Source organism: Schistocerca americana, chromosome 8, assembly GCF_021461395.2.
Source record: "Schistocerca americana isolate TAMUIC-IGC-003095 chromosome 8, iqSchAmer2.1, whole genome shotgun sequence".
Taxonomy (NCBI): domain Eukaryota; kingdom Metazoa; phylum Arthropoda; class Insecta; order Orthoptera; family Acrididae; genus Schistocerca; species Schistocerca americana.
This window is the reverse complement of record NC_060126.1, coordinates 486456295-486477306: the sequence shown is the minus strand read 5'-3', so window position 1 is coordinate 486477306 and position 21012 is coordinate 486456295. Positions and strand designations below refer to the sequence as shown.

The following is a 21012-nucleotide window of genomic DNA, read 5'->3' as shown; positions in this document are numbered from 1 at the left end:
AGATTGGCAATCTTTTACAGAAGCTTGAAATGTAGCACGGACGTCAATGCAAGATGCTTATAACAGTTTCCACAATGAAACTATGTCTCAAAACCTGTCTCCTCAGAGTAGTGAAGCAACTTAAATCACTTAATAAAAGCAAGTCTTCTGGTCCAGACTGTATACCAATTACGTTCCTTTTTGGAGTATGCAGATGTATTAGCTCTATACTTAACAATCACATACAACCGTTCGCTCGATGAAAGATCCGTACCCATAGACTGGAAAGTTGCACAGGTCACACCAATATTCAAGAAAGGTAGTAGGAGTAATCCACTAAATCACAGGCCCATATCATTAACGTTGATGTGCAACAGGATTTTGGAACATATATTGTGTTCGAACATTTTGAATTACCTCGTAGAAGTCTGCCCCCGGTATCTGAGTGGTCAGCGCGACAGAATATCAATCCTCAGGGCCCAGGTTCGCTTCCTGGCTGGGTCAGAGATTTTCTCCACTCTGGGACTGGGTATTGTGTTGTCCTATTCATCATCATTTCATCCCCATCGACGCGCAAGTCACTGAAGTGGCATCAAAGCGAAAGACTTGCACCCGGCGAATTGTCTACCCCATGGGAGGCCCTAGTCACACGACATTTACAGTTATCTCGAAGAAAACGATCTGTTGACACACAGTCATCATGGGTTTAGAAAACATCACTCCTGTGAAACACAACTAGCTCTTTATTCACATGAAGTGTCGAGTGCTATTGACAAGGGATTTCAGATCAATTCTGTATTTCTGGATTTCCAGAAGGCTTTTGACACTGAACTACACAAGCGGCTTGTAGTGAAATTGCGTGCTTATGGAATATCATCTCAGTTATGTGATTCAATTTGTGATTTCTTGTCAGAGGTCACAGTTCATAGTAATTGATGGAAAGTCATTGAGTAAAACAGAAGTGATTTCTAATGTTCCCCAAGGTAGTGTTATAGGGCCTTTGCTGTTCCTTATCTATATAAATGATTTGGGAGACAATCTGAGCAGCCGTCTTCAGTTGTTTGCAGATAACGCTGTCGTTTATCGACTAATAAAGTCATCAGAAGATCAAAACAAACTGCAAAACAATTTAGAAAAGATATCTGAATGGTGCGAAAAATGGCAGTTGACCCTAAATAACGAAAAGTGTGAGGTCATCCGCATGAGTGCTAAAAGGAACTCGTTAAACTTTGGTTACATGGTAAATCTGTCTAATCTAAAAGCTGTAAATTCAACTAAATACCTAGGTATTACAATTATGAACAACTTAAATTGGAAGGAACATATAGAAAATGTTGTGGGGAAGGCTAACCAAAGACTGTGTTTTATTGGCAGGACACTTAGAAAATGTAACAGGCCTACTAAAAAAAGGAGACTGCCTACACTATGCTTGTCTGTCCTCTTTTAGAATATTGCTGCACAGTGTGGGATCCTTATGAAATAGGACTGATGGAGTACATTGAAAAAGTTCAAGGAAAGGCAGCTTGTTTTGTATTATCGCGAAATAGGGGAGAGAGTGTCACAGAAATGATACAGTATTTGGGCTGGACATCATTAAAAGAAAGGCGTTTTTCGTTGCGACGGAATCTTCTCACGAAATTACAATCACCAACTTTCTGCTCTGAATGCGGAAATATTTTGTTGACACTGACCTACATAGGGAGGAATGATCACCACAATAAAATAAGGGAAATCAGATCTCGTTCAGAAAGACATAAGTGTTCTTTCTTTCTGCATGCTATGCAAGATTGGAATAATAGAGAATTGTGAAGGTGGTTCAATAAACCCTCTCCCAGGCACTTAAATGTGATTTGCAGAGTATCCACATAGATGTAGAATTCATCATTGTTGTTAGAAATGCATTCACTTCCATGTGTGAAATTGTTCCCCATCACTAATACTCACCTTTTGCTCTGTGACTTACATAATAAAATTGTTGAGCCATCTCTTCACCTTTGCAGCTGTGTCCTCTCCTGCAGACAATGAGAAATCTTATCTCTCTCTCTCTCTCTCTCTCTCTCTCTTGTGTATGGTCCAGGGAAGGACATTTTCTTGTTAACTTATCCACAAGCTGTTGCTACATCAGTTTATTGTACATTGGGCTGCTCAGAAAATCCATACAAGGACCATCATCTACTGAATGTCCATTGATCTCTTCTTCTGGTACAGCACCTGTAAATAGTTTTGATTTGTTTGGAATTACATAATGAGAGTTTAATAACAATGGAAATAATCAATTTTTGACAATATAATGTAATCGAGTAGATAAAAATCTACTCACCAAGCATAATATACTCTACAACATGATAGTAGTGACATCAGTACCTGTTTTACAACATGCACCATCTGGATTCTTCCCCCAGACACCAGTTTCTCAGAACTCTGTAGGTGGGAACTAGCATTACAAATGTGCTTGGTTCTTGCCACCGATCTGGCCTTAATTTATGTTACTTTCTTCTGTCTCAGCATTCTTCAGTCACTAATCCTTTCTTTACTAAGTTTTAGTTTTCTACATATTTCATTTTCTGATCTGTCTCAGGTATTCAAATCTTGTCCAGTGCAGTCCCCAACAGTCAGTTTTTCCATCTCATCTTGTCCAGTAAGTTTCCCCTGACCCATAGTTGTGGGTGACTTTTCTGAAATCTACCCGTTTTGCTAAACCTCTCCAATCCTTTTCCTTCACCCCTCTTCCTTTCCCTTCAACCCTTCCACCAGAAGAAGGAGCCACTGGCCCTGAAAGCTTGCAATAGTGTAACCTTCTCTTTTGTGTGTGTTTTCCTGCCACCACTTGGTGAGTAGATTTTTACCTATACGATTACATTATATAATGAGAGTTTTGTAAGATGAGGTGTTAAGCTGTGAACAAGTTGCAAGACTATTCCACTATTCACTAGACTGGGTGTGTTAGCAATGTGCTTTGAACCCCTTTTCAATATACTTTTCACCAGCAAAAATTATATCTTTTGAAGAGTCCTCCAGTGTCTGACGTAAATCGTTTATGTAGACCAAAAACAGGAATGGGCCAAGCACCAAGTCTTGACACACCTCACATTTAATTGCCTTTAATGACCCACCATTTGATTTCCTTAGTACAATTTTATGATCTACAATTCTACACAATCAAAAGCCTTGGCAACAGTGTAATTGTACTTGTTTAGTTACACTGGAATTGAGTTTGTGAGATTGTATGTTGCTTTTTCCATGTAAATGCCTTCATGGAACCCAAACCAAAATGTTAAAGGTTATTCTCATAAAGATGGTTGAGTATTCTGTTGTAAGGGGACTTCTCAAAAATTCTTGGACATGGGAAGGAGGGAGATAGCTCAATAATTTGAGGAAAGTTATTTATCTCCACTGTTATAAATGGATGTTTGTACCACATATTTGAGTCTTGGAAATGCACTTTCACTGAATGATGATAAGGCATGTGAACGGCGAGGTATCATGCCGTCTGCCAGCGACTCATGCGCATATATATGTGCAGAGCAGTGTGAGCTGTTTCTCTTTTATGTCCTTCCAGTGTACCATTGACATCAGTGTATCATGTCTTGTTACATGGAGATCCACAAGAATCTGTTCTCCACCAATGTTCAAAGGTTAATGAATAATGTCATATTTGTGTTACTTGGTCCAGTCTCATGTACTACTTGGTTACTACACAATTGGTGACAAATTTGGAGTGTGTGCAATCTTTAAGTTTAGTTTCATTAGGTTTATTGCTTATGGATGCTGTGCTAGCAACCCTGATTAAACAGCTTACTTTGGCTGTCACCACCTTTTCAGCTTCCATTAACAAACAGGATACCATTTCCCTGGTCCATCCACCCACTTTTCCTGCATACGATGATTCAGCTGAGGATTGGAACACTTATGAAAAAAGACTCAAACAGCATATTTCGATTACAGACTCGAATTTGTGCAAAGCTGTTTTCCTCTCGTGTGTTCCAGCCAAGGTGTTTCAATTATTGTGTCGGCTTGCCCCTTTACAAAAATTGGCAGCTCCTACTATTGATCACATTTGCAGTTTGTCCAACTACCATTGCAAACGAATGCATTGATTGCAGCATCAGTTGAATTCCGCCACAAGAAACCAAACCAGTCGTACAGGGCCTAGGCAGCTGAACTTCACAGTCTTAGCCATAACTGATACCCATAATGACTCTTATGCAGACTCTATGGTGCATGAAGCAATTATCTGTTTAGCTCTGGACAAGGAAGGGTGCCAGAAGGCTTTACTCTGTGAAAACTCCCAATTGGGAGAAGTTTTGAAAATAGCACAATAATTTGAAATTTCTTGGGCAGCTGGTGACCAAATTGAAGCATGGAGCAATGTAACAGTAGTGACAAAAGCTGTGCCCTCTACGATGACAGATAGCTTACATGAGGAAGTGGCAGTGGCAGCAGTAAATATGTGGGCCCAGTGCTGAGCTGAGCAAGGCCGGCCCAAGCAGCCACAACAGCCAAAGTGCCAATGCCAATGTCAGTGTTCTCTGTTTTCCATCTTTTCCCTTCTGTTTTGTCCAACACAAATGTTCAGCACACCCTAAGTACTGGGCTACTTGTAATGCTTGCCAGAAGAAAGGCCACATCACCTCCATGTGTCATTCGCCACAGGTTGCATGGGGTAGGGACGTGGACATAAACTGTGAGACTCCAATGCTGCTTGTGATTTCTCCCAAGTTGTTTATCGAGTTAAGTGTTTTTTGCCAAGTGATCCTGCTACAGGTTGACACAGATGCTGCAGTGACTTTATTGAATTCTCATACATGTGTGGGTTTAGGCTCACCACCATTGACACTGGTCATGCAGAAGCTGGTAGTTATAACAAAAAGAATCTTGCACTGTTGGGACAATTTACAGCATCTGCCTCTTACAAGTCATGGTTTGTTCCATTACATTTTTGGTGAATGCTGATGCCGGTGTTGTAAACTTGTTCAGGATGGACACATTCACACAGTTGTATTTTCTCTTACTGGTGCAGTTCACCTTGTGTTCAATTGGGTACCATGTTCTTGGTTGGAAACACTGTGTGAGGAGTTTTTGACTTGTTTTCAGAAGGTATAGGCTATGCTACTTATCTTTCTACTCACATTTCTCAGAAATCCTCGGCTTGGCCTCATTTTTGTCTTGTGCTTCCTATTCCTGTAACCCTGAAAGATCAATTGAAAGCAGAATTTGACAGATTCAATATCAGAAGTAGTGCAACTTGTTATGGCTAGTGAATATGAATTTCTGTTAGTTGTAGTTTGGAAGCCATCAGGGAAACTTCACCTCTTTTGTGTCATCAGCACTATTGTCAATGCACATTCAATTGTGGATACATATCATTTCCCATGCTGGGAGGAACTGTATGCAAAAATATTGGGTGTCTGAAGTGTATCTGCAGGTTCCTGTGGATGAAGAGTCTCTGTGAGTTCTGGTTTAGAATACTCCTTTTGGGCTTTATCAATATTTTCACCTTCCTTTTGGTGTGATTAGTGCCCCTGCTATTTTCCGACAATTTTTAGAGCCATTGACTATGTCTGTCCTGGGAACATTAATTATCTGGATGAAATTGTCATGGTCTCCTCCACAGCTGATCACTTGAAAAATTTGTGCACTTTGTTTTCTGTTTTACAGTCTGCAGGCTTACAGTGTAACTTCACGAAATTTGTTTTTTCAGCCTTCCATTGTTTATTTGTGGTTTGAGGTCTGGCAGGATGGGGTTCACTCTCTGGGAGGTCACATCTCTGCTGATACATCTATGTCTTGCCCTTCATCCTTGAAGGAGCTTTAGGCCTTCCTAGGAAAGATGGCCTGCTACCATAAATTACTGCCAGGGCTGGCAATATTGTCCCGCCCTTTGCATGCCTTGTTATGCAAGAATGTACCTTTTTGTTGGAGCCCAGACTGCAAACATGCTACATTCACTCCAGATCATCACATAGTTTTTATGACTGACGCCTCTCAGTACAGCCTTGGTATGGTCCTAGCACACTGATATGCCAACAACTCTGACCGACCAGTTGCTTTTGCCTCTGTCTCTCACCTTGGCCCAGCAGTGTGACTCTCATGTGCAAAAAGGGGCTCTCACTGTAGTCTGTGCTCTCCGGAAATTTCATGTCTTTTGTATGGCTCAAAGTTTCACCTTATTATTGATCATAAACCCTTGGTTTCCTTGTTTAAACCTCACACTTCCTTGCCTGACAAGGCAGCACACCATTACAATGCTGGGTGTTGTTCTTGTCCCACTATAATTACAAAATCCATCGTCAACCTACCTCTAAACATGGCAATGCGGATACCTTGTACCTCCTTCCTGTGGCCTAATCCCAACTTTGATCATGAAGAATTGCTTTGTTTCCATCTTGATATTGAAATACAGGCCACAGTAGATTGTTTCCCAATTATGAGCTCATGTATAGCAGCACCTTTGCCACGGACCCTGTTCTCTCCCAGATGGTTTGGTTTTTTCAGCAGGGCTGGCTAGCTAAACTGCTGGGTCAGGCTTCGGGCCCCCTGCACAGCTGTTTTTCCTTATGAAATCTTCTCTCTGTTTTTGATAGTGTTTTGCTGTTGTTCACGGAAGACCTCTCTCCCAGAGTAGTCATTCCTGCTGCATTAGTCACGAAGTTCTATGTCTTCTCTGCCAGGGCCATTGGGGAGTTTCATGCAGTAAACTGTTAACTAGTAAACATGTTTTTTGGCCAGGGATTCATGATGAAATTGTACATTTTGCCACAGCTTGTGAGCTGGGAACAAAAGGGCAGATCTTGCAGCCAAGGAGGCGTGCCTTAATCTGCAAGTATTTCAGTGTGCCATCCCCCTGCACGCATTCACCTCGCTATTGAGCTCATGTGTTGTGTGTCGGTAGGAGGACGAGTGGCTGGAAATGACTGACAATAAGCTCCCTTTAGTCAAGCCCACAATGTGTGTGTGTGTGTGTGTGTGTGTGTGTGTGTGTGTGTGTTGTACTTCTTTCCAGCTCTGTAGACAGGATGAGGTTCTCCTCACTTGGCTTCGGATAGGCCACGGTCCTATGACGCATGGCTTCCTGCTCTGGTGAGAGGACCCTCCAATGTGTGGTACTAGTGGCGTCCAGGTCACTGTGCACCATGTTGTATTGGAATGCAGCTGACTTGCTGGTGGATGTGCCATCTCTTTTAGGAAATACTCAAAGAAATGTGGTTAAAGTGTTAAAGTTCTGTGACTTGTCCAATGTTTTTACCAAGATTTTAGGGAGAGAGTGTTAATTTGTTCACCGAATGTCTGGCTCGCCCATATTTTACGTAAATGGCCAGCCAGTGACAATTGCCTGTGGCATTCTTAATGCTCCTTTCTCGTTTTCCTTACATTTTACTTTCTTATACAGCATTTTTTATCTTTTCCCACTTTCTTTGCGTGTATGCTTCCATTTTACTTAATTTGCCCACATTTGTTTCTTTAAATGTGTGTCAGGTCGCTGATGACCTCGACGCTGAGCACCTGCAAGCCCCAAAACACACACACACACACACACACACACACACACACACACTGAGCTGTGTGCCTGACAATAGGCAGCTCGCAGGGTGTCCCTGTCCCTATGGCCCACTCCATGCCAGCCATGGAAAAGCATTCGTATTGACTTTTCTGGTTGCTTCTTGAATTCCTATTGGTGTTTAGTTGTGGATGCCTTTTCCCAGTATCCTTAAATTCTCCAGTGTCTGGTGACATTGGCTAAGGTCACAATTAGTTTGCTTTTGAGGGCTTTTTTCTATTTAGGGGGTTGCCTTGTACCTTAATTTCCAATATGGGCCTCTGTTTGTTTCTCACACCTTTCAGTTGTTTTGTTTCCATCATGGCATTCATCATGCTATGGCTCAATCATTTCACCCTCAGTCAAGTGATGAGCTGGAACTTCTAGTGCGTATATTCAAGTTCCAAATGAAAAAGTTTTTGTGGATTCTTTGCCAGACTATGCCCTTCTGTCTTCTGAGCACCTATCGCTTCTTGCCTATGGGGGAGCATGTGTTCCAAATGAAAAAGTTTTTGTGGATTCTTTGCCAGACTATGCCCTTCTGTCTTCTGAGCACCTATCGCTTCTTGCCTATGGGGGAGCATGTGTGGCTGGCAGCCACACATGCTCCTCCACCTTCGGCCTGGGCTGCACCTGCCAAGGTCAGATTCATCCAGCCACTTTGTGGCGAGGTGTGAGAATGAGTGTTTGTTTGCTGGCCCAAGTGGATACCGGCCACTGTTGTCTGCTGCCAGTGACACTGTCTGTGTGATGTCTGTATGGCCAATGGTGCACCACTTTGATCAGTTGCACCCCCGCTTGCTGCTACTGGCCTGCAGGTGCTGTCCTTATAATGGCAGCCCACCCCGCTGCCCTCCACCTTGAGTCTTTTGTCATCTGCTCTGAAGGCACCCTTGTCCATTTGGTTGCCTTCCATTTGTGTGGCATCCAGTTGTTCCTGCTTCCCACTGCCAGGTATCAGTTTGTCTCCGACCTCAGGTACATTGCTGCAGCCTGCTGTTCTGGTTGGCGTGTCTTCTCTGGTCCTCTCACCATCAACACAATGTCCATTGTCACTGGTCAGTCCCGCCCTTCTCCCCCACACTGGGACCTGCCTGCTGCTGACGATGTGGAGTTGGTGATGGCACCATCTTCTCCAGTGCTGTCATCGGTGCTGCGTGGGCTCACTGCCCTTGGGTGTGCATGCATTCTGGCTCTATGCTGCAGTGCCTGATAGGCACATCGTCCTGCCCCCTCCATCGACACCAGCTGCTGCCACTCCAAATTTGATAGATGTGTGTATTGTCAGGCTGCTGGCATCTCTGCTGTCACCTGGGCACCCACTTCACACAAGGAGTGCTGTATCCTGTGACTAGTGTGTGTGTGTGTGTGTGTGTGTGTGTGTGTGTGTGTGTGTGTGCGTGCGTGCGAGCGTGCGCGTGCGCACATGCATTTGTTTGAATTGCCCAACTGTATCAGCATGGGTCAGCTGCTGAAGGCTGGTGTGGTCTCTGCCATGCCATCTGTCAGCAGCTCACGCATATATAGGTGCAGAGTAGCAGTAACTGCGTACTATTCAAATCAGTGTATTATGTTTTGTTACGTTGGGATCCACAAGTGTCTGTTTCCTGTTATTGTTCAGAGATTCGTGATAAAGCCATATTTGTGTTACTTGGACCAGTCTTGTGTATTACTTAGTTACTACGGTGGGAATTAGTGGAGTTTGGTAACTGGAAGAACCTGACATCTGGTCAGGCCAATACATGGTTATCAACCCAAAGTCAAATAACGGAAATGAAATAGTTGGCCTTAATAATGAATAATGAAATAGAAATGCATGTAAACTAATATAACAGGACAGTTTAAACCTTATCATAGCCAACACAGACCCCCAGGGGCTCACCACCCTTCGGTGAGTTCGTGCTTGGCTACCATGGAGGCCCCAGACTTTGTAGCACCTTTTCCTTCTGTTCTATATGTCTACCCGCCTGCTATTCTCTTTCCCCTCCCTTGGGGAACATGTGTGGGATATTTCTGAGAATGTGTTCTGAATTTTCAGTAGCTTGATATCAGAACAGTCCTTTCCACAGTTTTTTATTTGTTCTACATCTCCTATTCGTGCTCTGCTTTGACGTTTGAGGTTCCTCTTTATTTCATCTTCATCCCTGTGCACTCCTGAAGGCCAGCCCATGCATCTGATGTGTAACAAGTAACTGAGTAACACGTAATTGCCAGCCCTGGGTTGACAGGTAGAGTTTGCATGTACCCCCTGGTACAGGCCAGGCCCAGGGAGAGGTGATTACCTGAGCTGTTACTTTCTCAAATTGCCAATTGGTCCCTCTGTCAGAAGTGACTTGAGGTGTGACCAATCACCTAAGACAAGTGACACCCCCCCCCCCCCCCCCAGTTGAAAGAAGCGTGCCATCTGAGATGCTGACAATCATGGGGCATTTTCTCACAATGAGCCAATTGCCCCTTCATTAGATGTCTACTAAGCGTAAACAGAATGAGACTAAAGATTCAGACTCTCCCAGCTGCAGCTCAGTTCTTTGTGGTTTCACGTACTGAAGACGGCCAGTGTTTTGCCATGGTTAATCCATTTATAATTCAGAAAGGTGTTGATGCAATTCAGCCCCTTTAAAATCTTGCTCTTGTTTGCACACTTTGCTTTTGGAGACTAATTGTGATTCTCAAGCACAACAACTGCTTGCAGCTTCACTCCTCCATGTCCATCCTGTTCTTGTTGAGGCCCATCGAATGCTGAATTCTTTGTGTAGTATCTGCTCGATGCTCTGACCAAGGGAGACATCCAAACTTACCTCTCTGATCAGGGTGTCACTGCAGTCCATTGGGTGATGGAAAAGGTTTATGCCTTCTTAGTGCCTCCATGCAGTTTTTTCCTCATGTTCAATAGAGTAGTGCTTCCATCATGGATCAAAGCAGGCTATGAAGTCATCATGGTCTGACCACACATACTGAACCCGATGTGCTGCCTCCAGTGTCAACATTACCATCACACTTGAATGCCCTGTTGAAACGTGGTCAAATGTGTTACTTGTGGGAGGGATGCTCACAGTGGTGATTGCCTGCCTCCTCCTCCCTGTTGTATCAATTGCAATGGCAACCATGCAGCCTCATCCTGAGAATATCCCCTGTCTCTTGATGAGTGGACTGTCTAGGAAACCCAATTGAAGGAAAAAGTGCCTTACCCTATTGCTCACAAGTTGTTGGCTAGTTGAAAGCCCTGTGTTTTACCAGCTGGCACTTACAGTACTGTTCTTGATAGGCCTCGCTCCACAAAGGACATGACCATACAGACTTGCAATCTCAAATTCAGCACCATTGTTGTAAAATCGCCCATTGTCATGGTAGCATTCCCATCTCCTTCTGCTACAGCTGTGCAACAAGTGACCAAATTTTCACCTCTGGCTGCGAAATCGCCTGCTGCTCAACCAGCAGACCAGAAAGGGCAGAAGGAATAGTCCCGTGAAGACTTTTTATGTCCCTTTTGTCAGCAAACATCTAAATCTTCACCTGCCAACTGCAGAGGCTCCAAGAAATCAAACAAAGCTGACCTCCATTTCGCAGATGTGCACTGCCATCCATTTTTATGCTCTGAAATCCACAGACTGACTGAGGGAGATTGCTGATGCCTCTTTAGATCTCAAGGAGCAGGATCCTACTGCCCCTGCGCTTCGTAGCAGTGAGTCTTTGAAGGCTGGCCATTGGCAGCCGCTGAGATGACAACTCTTCATTTTTTTCCCTTCTCCCTTTTCCCACCATGACTGTCCTCCAATGGTATGTTCATGGCATTAGAACTAACAAGGAAGAACTACGGCTGCTCTTGAAATTGCAGCATCAACTGTTTTTTGCCTCCAGGAAACAAAATAGCTTCCTCACAACCGCTTTAACCTCTTGCATTTCTTTCCAGTCTGCTTTCACCTTCCCCCTGAGGATGGCATTGCATCTCCTGGGGAGTCATGTTGCTCATCTTGGATGATGTTCATAGTCAAACCATTGCACTGAACACCCAACTGCAACCTGTTGCAGTCTACATTTTCCTTCCTCGCTACACGTTTTCCGTTGTACCATTAGGTCTCACCAGGGCAGAGTTTCTCCAGCTTATTGAGCAACTCCTTCACCCCTTTTTGCTGCTCAGTGAGTTTAATGCACACCATCTGTTTTGGGGCTCTCCCAGAACCTGTTGGAGAGGTGTCCTCTTGGCTGACCTTCTCAGTAAACTCAGCCTCATCTGCCTTAACACTGGAGCACCAACATTCCTTTCAGACTCCACACACACCTATTCCCATATGAACCTCTTGTTCTGCACAGCCCAGTTTGTCCCTTGTCTCAAATGGTCCATTCTCTCTGACGCGTACTCAAGTGACAATTTCCTTTGCACTATCTGTTTGCTGACTCCTACCCTACCTACATGTTAACCCAATTGCCACCTTTCTAAGGTTGACTGGTGTCTATACTCCTCACTGACAACCTTCAACAAACATTTCCCCAGTTGTGATGAATAGGTACAATACCTTACAGATGTTGTCCTCACTGCTGCAGAACGTTCCATTTCTTGCACTTCACCTTTACTGTGCCATGTCCTGGTTCCTTGGTGGACTGAGGTGCAATTCATGCATGGATATGCACTGTCTTCATTTTTAACTGTTATCGTACAATGGCAAACTGCATTTGTTATAAACAGTTGCGTGTGTAGTGTTGTCACATTCTTCAGGATAACAAGGAAGTTAGCTGTATTTCACTTACTAGTTCTTTTAACAGTTCCACTCCCTCTTCTGTCATGTGGGCCAACCTCCGATGGCTCTCTGGGATCAAAGTCCATTCCCCACTTTCTGGCCTGACCGCAGCAGATGATTCATTGTGGACTCTATTACTATCCCCAACACCTTGGGCTGCTATTTTGTGGAGATTTTGAGCTCCACCCACTATCACACTGCCTCCCTCCACTGGAAATGAGCCCAATTTCTCTCGACAACTACCCCCCAATTAGCCTGAGGAATGTACTTTGTAAACTGCTCGAGAGGATGGTTTGCTTCAGATTACATTGGGTACTTGAATCTTGGGGCCTTTTTTCCCATTGTCAGTGAGGGTTCTGGGCAGGATGATCTCCAACTGACCATTTACTCAGATTGGAAACAGCAATCTGACAGGCTTTCACTAACTGCCGACACCTTGTCATGGTCTTTTTTGACCTATATAAGGCTTACGACATGGCTTGGCACCATCAGATTTTAGCTACCCTCCATGACTGGGGCTTCCATGACCCTCTTACGATTTTTATGTATGAGTTTTTATCTCAGTCTCTCTTTCGTGTTCAGGTTGGCACTTCACTCCATGCCCCTCAGATTCAGGAGAATGATATCCCACAGGGTTCTGTTCTAAGTGTGTCACACTCTTCCTCATAGCCATCAATGGGCTGGTAACTTTTGTTGGGACTGTCGTTACCCCGGCGTTGTATGTCGACGACTTTTGCATCTGGTGCAGCTCCCATTTGGTAGCATCTGCTGAATGAATGCTGGCTCCAAAGCACCATCTGATGGGGCTCTGCATGGACCATCTCCCATGGCTTCCAGTTTTCTCCCTCCAAAAGGCAGGTTATGCATTTTTGTTGGCGATCCAAAGTACACCCTGATCTGGAACTTTATTCAGGTTACCAGCTCCTCGATATTGCAGCACAGTCCCATTTCTTGGGCCTTATTTTTGATAAAAACCTGACATGGCTGCCCCATATTCGCCATCTGAAGACTACATGCATGCGGAAGCTTAATGCTCTCCACTACTAGCCCATACATCTTCTAGTGCAAACCATACCACTCTTCTCCATCTTTACCATGCTCTGCTCTTGTCCAGTCTAGAATGTGATAGTCAAGTTTATGGCTCAGCAGCTCCTTCCACTCTGCAACTACTTGATCCTGTTCACCATTGTGGGGTGTGTCTGGCTATTAGTGCCTTTTGCGCTAGTCCTGATGACAATCTCCTCACAGAAGCGGGGATTCCCCCTGTACACATACAATGGAGCCAACTCTGGTTTCTTATGCAACTGCTATTCGCCAGTTCCCTGGCCGTCCCATGTATCCTGTCCTCTTTGCAAATGGGGGATGTCTCCTCCTGACAACTGCCCATGGGTGGGCATGTGTCTCCTTCTGTTGGGATCTCCACTCACTGGAATGCACCCTGTGTCTTTCCTCCAATACCCCACCTCCATCCCCTTGGATGGTACCTAAATCACAGATTAAGATCGATCTATTCCAGGTTCCTAAGGTCTCTGTCGCCCCTATGGTTTTCCAGCGTCTTGTACGTGCCATCCTTACAGAGTTCTTGGGTGCCACCAACTTCTACACTGATGGGTCTAAGACAATCAATAAGGTGAGATACCTATTTACTCGAATCTAAGTCGCACTCAAACCTAAGCCGCACCTGAAAAATGAGACTCAAAATCAAGGAAAAAAATTTTCCCCGAATCTAAGCCGCACCTGAAATTTGAGACTCGAAATTCCAATGGAGAAAAAAGTTTTAGGCCGCACATCCAAATCGAAACAAAGATGGTCCACTGTAATATGAGACACAATTTATGTCGAATGACTGACAATACAGCTACAGTAGTTTAGTTCGAGTCTTAAGCTTAGCAGTTAAGCTTTACCATGTAGCCATTGCTATGTGTCAGGTGCTCCATCCGTATTTATACGGGTACCATTCCTTTATCATGTGCTTCGTCTGGTTTGAATTGATTGCTTATTTTTCTTAGATCTGGTAAGTGCCGATCTCTTTCTTATAGGTGTTTACGTCACTCTAAGCTGAAAATGCATTACTGTACCGTGTCATGCATTGTTTGTCGCATTCTGATAATGAGTTCTATGACCTGTTGCCGCTCACGGCATGGCTTGCTTTTGTGCGTGCTACCGCCGCTTACAGTTTAAAAAAAAGGGGGGGGGGGGGGGAATCGTCTCATTAGCAAAACAATGGCAAGCCTCTACTTGCTATTTGCTGTTACTTACACTGCTGCTTTCTTTGATAATGATCAACAAGAACCAAATAATAGACTGCATATGATAGATGATGTTCTGAACGAGAGTTCAGTGAAAATTTTTCTCTGGTTGAAAATCTTTGCAGACGCCTCTGTAGTACATTGCATTCTGTACAGAAATTAGTCATCTTAGATTTAAAAATCTTGTCAATTGCCGTGCTTCATTTCTGACTGTATCAATATTAGGCATAAGAACAGTACGAATATAAACATGACATGATATGTATATTATTCCGCGTTTGCTGTTGTCTCACTCTAGTTTCGTAGTTTATTAGGCAGACAGGATTTAAATGAGATAGCAGCAAACATGAAAGAATACATGGCAAAATGTTTATGTTCGTACAGTATTATTCTTATGGTGAAGAGAATACTGCATGTGATTCACAATTCATAAAAGTTCTTATTAGCAACGATCTCTTGTCACAGGTAGGAAAAAATTCAGAACATAGAGTTGGCCATATTGACAAACATCTCAAACAATCTTGCCAGTTGGATTTTCGTAGTACATTGAAGTGCTGCTACATTCGAAGATGAACAATACGGAATTTGTATTTACTTCATTGGATAATGTATGAAAATGCAGTGGTCGACACTCGGGGCAGTGAAAAAAAACTCGTCTTCCACCTTTTATTTATGTATTTATTTTGTTTACTGACGCAGAGGTTTTTTTGCCAGTATTTATCTTTGTGCCTGCAAAGCATGCCTGTGTAGCGCTACATAATTCAATGGCAGAAGTTAGTTGTGGTGGCACCTACCAACATTTTTCAGAACTTCCGCTTACTTTGCACTCAATTCTAAGCCGCAGGCAGGTTTTTGGATTACAAAAACTGGAAAAAAAGTGCGGCTTAGATTCGAGTAAATACGGTACACTTTTACGTCTCCTACTGGCTTAGTACACCGTTTATTGCCGGGATCTTGTAGTGTGTTTACAGCAGAGCTCCTAGCCATTTACAGAGTCCTCTGTTTTGTTTCTCAGGCCTCTTTCCACAGTGTTTTAATTTGTCCTGACTCAATGAGCAGCCTGCAGGCTATCAGTTGGTGCTGCCTGGTCAGTTGTCTTTCTGGTTCCCAAGTAATGTGGGCCTCCCAGGGAATGAACTGGCTGACCATTTGGCTGGAGAAGCAGATACTTACCCTCCCATTCCCTTTCATGATTCCATCTGTGGATATGCGGATCTATGTCAAATCTCTCTTTGGTCAAAAGTGGAATGACAGCTGGTACGCTACTGCTCATAGTAATAAACTCTGCACACTCTAGGAGTCCATCGCAGTTTGGCATACTTCCTTCCACTCCTCTTGGAACGAGTCCAGTGTTTTATGACTCCTACGCATTGGTCATACCAGGCTCACCCATTGTTTCCTCCTCGTAACGAACCATTGCAACAATCTGGTAGTGGAGCCAGACTGATGGTATCCCACATATTGGTGGAATGTCCTCATCTTTTGGCTCTTTATACTAAGTAGTCTTCCAGATTCCTTAATTGTAATATTAGCAGACGATTCACAGATGGTTTAACTGGTCCTCAGTTTTCTCTGTTCAAGTGGTTTTTATTTACAGATATATGGTTTTGCTTTACTCCTGGAGCAGGGGCAGGGTGGTTGTGGTTGGGACCTTTCTTCATGTCTTCTCCAACTCCCCCAACGAAAGGTGCCCTTTTTTCCAGTTTTTAGATTTGGTCTCACCTTTTATGCCTTCTACTGTGTGTGTTTTAACTTTATTATTTTATAATTTGACTCCCCTGACTGGATTTGTCCACTTTTAGTGGACCCTCTTTGTTCTGTGAGTAACTCCGGAATTGCGGGACTGATGACCTCACTGTTTGGTCCCATAAACCCTCTCAATTTATCAACCAATCAATCAAATCAGAAATGAGTGTAGGAGGCTCGGCTGAAAACGTTCTCCTCTCAGAATCACGAATGCTATGATGCCATCTTTATTATGTGAGAGCTAGATCATGTTCTCATGTCCTGATCTTCTGCCCAAGGGCCGGATGATGATAACATTCAAATGTTACAGCACTTTTCTCTTGTGGGCAAGCACTTTCTCCTTCATACATCTGGATGGATGGCACATTTCCCAGATGCCAGTGTGAAGCCACTGTCATACCCATGCTTTGGCCTGGTAAGGACAAACAGGTTCCTTCTGGCTACTGCCCCCTTTCTCTCATCAGCTGTGTTTGCAGAGTGATGGAACATGCCCAGTTGGTATGGTGGCTAGAGTCTCACAGTTTACTAATCACTGCACAATGTGGATTTAAAGCATGCCCTTATGCAGTTGACCATCTTGTCACTTTGTCAACCAAAACTATGAATGGTTTTCTGTGGAAATGCCAGACTGTGGCCATGTTTTTTTTATTTGGAGAAAGCCTACGACACCTGCTGGAGGACTGGTATCCTCCATACTTCTACATGTGGAGCTTCCAAGGCCACCTCCACCATTTCCTTCAGGAATTTTCAAGGTATGTGCGGGTTCTGCCTTGTTGGACACCTTTATCCAGGAAAACAGGGTGGGCTCTGTCTTGAACATCGTCTCTTTGCTACTGCCGTTGACCCCATTATGGCCCAACTCCTACTGGGTGTCTTCGGCTTCCTTTTTGTTGATGATTTTGCAATCTATTGCAGTTCTCCAGGCTTGTGTCCTTGAGCGGCGCCTTCAGCGATGTCTCGATCATTTTTACTCATGGAGTGTCAACAATGGCCTTCACTTTTCAACTGACAAAACTGTTTGTATGAATTTCTGGTGGCACAATGGGTTTCTTTAATCATATTTTCATCTTGGGCTTCTTGCTCTTACATCTGCTGAAACTAAAAAAATGCTTGATAGGAAACTTCCTTGGTCCTCCCACATGCTTACCTGGCAGCCCGCTGTACCCAGTCCCTCAAACTAGACCACAGGTTTTTTGTTTATGCCTCTACATGTATGTCCATCTTACACTATCTAAATACAGTCTACCATCATGGCATACATTTGGGCACTGGTGTCTCTAAAACACCAGCTTGGTTGAGAGTCTATGCAGAAGCTGCTGAACTACCACAATCATACTGATGTGATGTTCTCCTCAGCAGTTATGCACGCCATTTGTCTGCTGTGCCCAGCCACCAATGCTATGCCTCCTTCTTCAAGTCCCTTCGACCACCAGTATGAGGTGCGTCCCTCTCCTCTGTTACCCCCTGGAGTTTGCTTTCGTCTTTTGCTACAGCAGATTAACTTCACACTATTGCCACTTTCCCAGTAGGTGTAAACCCTTCACCGCCTGGCCTTCATATGGCAGCCCGTGTTCAGCTTGTACTTTGCTTGCTTTCTAAGGACACTACTCCAGATTTGATCTATTGCTGTAAGTTTCTCAACCTTCACACAGAATTTCAGGATATTACTTTTGTGTACACTAATGGTTCTCAGACTGATGATGATATTGATTGTGCCTTCATCATTAGCACTGACCATTTTTCATATCGGCTCAGAACACTGCTCAGTATTTACAGCAGAGCTCTTTGCCCTGCATCAGGCCATGCAGTACATCCGATGACACAGGCTTTTCAGTTGTCGTCTGCTTTGATTGTCTGTGCCCTTCAGAGCCTTTGTGTGCTGTACACAGTCCATCCCTTACTGCAATGGGTCGAAGAAACCTTCCACTTGCTCACTCTTGAGGGAGCCACTGGGTTCCTGGTCACATTGGTCACTGCTGCCAAGGCTGCAGTCCTCCTACCTCAGCCCGCTACTTCTTCCATTCCTTCTGATGATCTCCATGCTGCCATTTGTCAGCAGGTGGTGTCACCACTGGCCTTCCTTTCATGGGAACATGCTCTGGTAAATTAAGCCTCTCCCAGTGGCTTCGCTGACCACCTCTTGACCCTCTCACCATGAGGAGATCGTTTTAGCTAGGTTATGTATTGGGCACCATCGTTTCAACCATCACCATTTGTTAAATGGTGATCCCCCACCACTTTGTGCCCCTTGTCATTAACTTTTGACAGTTCCTGACCAAATGCCCTTTTTTAACACTTATGTTGTAATTTATGTTTGCTGTCTTAGTTATCGGGCATTTTAGTGAAAGATGTGCAGGCTGTCGACTGCGTTTTATTTTTCATCTGTCATAACAATATGGCGAGGGCATTTAAGCTTTATTTCAGGACACCTCTGTTGTCTCTATGGTGCAGGACCTCCATTGTCTCTACAGTATGTTTTGTCGACCTTTCTGAAAGAGGAAGTCCTTGTTTTTAGCTGTCCTTCCTTCCGTTGATTGGGCTTAACGTGTAGTCACTTTTAACCACTTTTTTGTCTTAGTGTTCTAAGGTTATAACATGGGTGTGCATGAAAAAAAAATTAAAAAAAGGGCCAAGACAAACACGAAGCCAACACCTTTCTCAGTAGTACAGGTTTATAGGCCGACTAGATGCACAGATGAGCACGAGAGAGAGAGAATGTATGATGAGGTAAATGAAATTATTCAAATAGTCAAGCAGATGAAAATTTAATTGTGATGGGTGACTGGAATTATGTAGTAGGAAAAGGAAGAATAGTATGGGAAATGAATGAAAGAGAAAGCCACCTGGTAGAATTCTGCACAGAACATAATTTAATTATTGCTGCACTTGGTTTAAGGAACATCAAGCATGAGATGATACGGACACTTAAAGAGAACATAAAAAAGAGGATTTTTCAAGAAGATACATGAAATGAAGATGCAGAGGAAATCACTAAGAGGAAGACCAAGGGATGGATGGCTGAAAGGTGTGGAGGAGTGTATTGAAAAAGAGGTGAGGACTGGACCAGAGTGAACACAGAATAATGGTGGAAAGACAGGACTAGATGGTTAGTCTTATGTTCCAGACAGACTCAACCTGGGCCTGGAAACTGTTCATGATGGATGACAATGGACGGCAATGATGATGACTTGGTTTAGGAAACATGAAAGAAGATTGTATATGGAAGAGACACGGAAACCTGATTGACTCATCGAGTTTCTAATGGTCGAACACTTAGTCCGCAATTTTGAACCAGGTTGTAGCTTTGTCGGGATTAAACAGTGGCAGCATCGGTAAACATTGTAGAATGTTCGGAAGAACAGGATGAGTTGAGTTCGTTGGGGCACTGCCTGAAATGAGCTGTTGTTGCTGTAGTATTCCAGGAGAGTGTGCCTCCAGGGGATGTGGCAACGACGGTTGTTCGGGTGAGAACACCTGTTAGTCCGCAGAAAGCTCAACGTATGATCAGGGCCAGGGCCACCTGTATTGCAGGGAGGCTGCAGAGGTGTGGGTTGTCCAGAAGCACAGTGTGGGAAATGATGTCGAACGTGGGACGGAATGTGTGAATGTTCTCTGTTCATAGTCACTCCACTCAAAACGGTGTGCAGATAAGGTGAATATCGTGCCAAAAAACACAGGCATAGCAGTGGGACGGAGGTGGAGGTCAGGCACAGATAACAAGTTATTGTTCGTGTTGCAGGCCGAGGTATCGAAGTAGGAAGGCATGTGCTGATGCTGAACCGAGGCAGGCGCGGGTGTGGCCGGATGCTGAGGAGGTTGACCTGTGAACGAAGCAGTTCTGGCCATGTGGCAGGTATCCGCGAGGCACGGCATGGATTGCGGTGTAGCAAATCATTGTCCTGGCGGTGGTAGGTTGTCCAATGAAGCATTTGCAGAAAGTGGCATTGGTCCCACACTGCACGGAGATCCATAAGAGGTAACTGCACAGTTGATGAGGGAGGGCACATGTGATGGGAACAAAGGCGTTTGATAGTCGGAGTCATGCACACTCCTAACCTCACTAATTGTTGCAGGCTCAAAAACGTCCGGCGAAATCGGCGTAATCGTCGAGTGAGAGGCATCATGTTGCAGTCCTGGCAGGTGTACATTGCCCGCAACATGATGCATGTCGATCACAAAATCTGGCATTAGGCACTGGGCCGAAGTCATTGTTTGAATGCTGTGTCGATGTAATACATGCGAAAATAACTGACGTGGAGGTCGTGGACACAGTAAAATGGCAGAAAACGGAAGACGTTACAACTTGGGGTCACCAGTGAGGAGGAAGTTCGGGTCAGTTACACCAAACAACACTCCCATTTTGCAGTAGTTCATTTATTCACCTAAACACATAAAAGGCTTACAGCGAACTGACACGGCGGAACTGCACAAAGATAATATTTAGCTTAGTTCAAAGATGATACTCAGATCGATGCTGGTGTCGACCTCATCGGCACTACAAGTGCATTAATCTGATACATTCACTAAGCAGCTGATACATGAACACTCCACTTCTGTCGTCAATTACAAAGAAACTTCTGCTGCCAAGTCTATTGGGTGATTACAATAGTCAACAGTTGCATAAAATTTCTGCATGGAAGCTTACAGAAAACTTGAAGCTTGTGATCATGCGTACCCACAGTTTTGCGAAACCTGCTGATATTGGTGACAGATCATTTCTGTAGATTTTCATGCTTTGAGTTTGTTAGGGTTGACATTTTGTTAA

At 44.1% G+C, this 21012-nt stretch overlaps 1 protein-coding gene across 1 annotated transcript in view; it reads left to right on the top strand.

The window, feature by feature from the left end:
* The window catches only part of LOC124544999 (2-oxoglutarate dehydrogenase, mitochondrial-like), a 181905-nt gene that overhangs the window by 52415 nt on the left and 108478 nt on the right, over nt 1-21012 (top strand). The gene's annotated exons all lie outside the window — the stretch shown is intronic.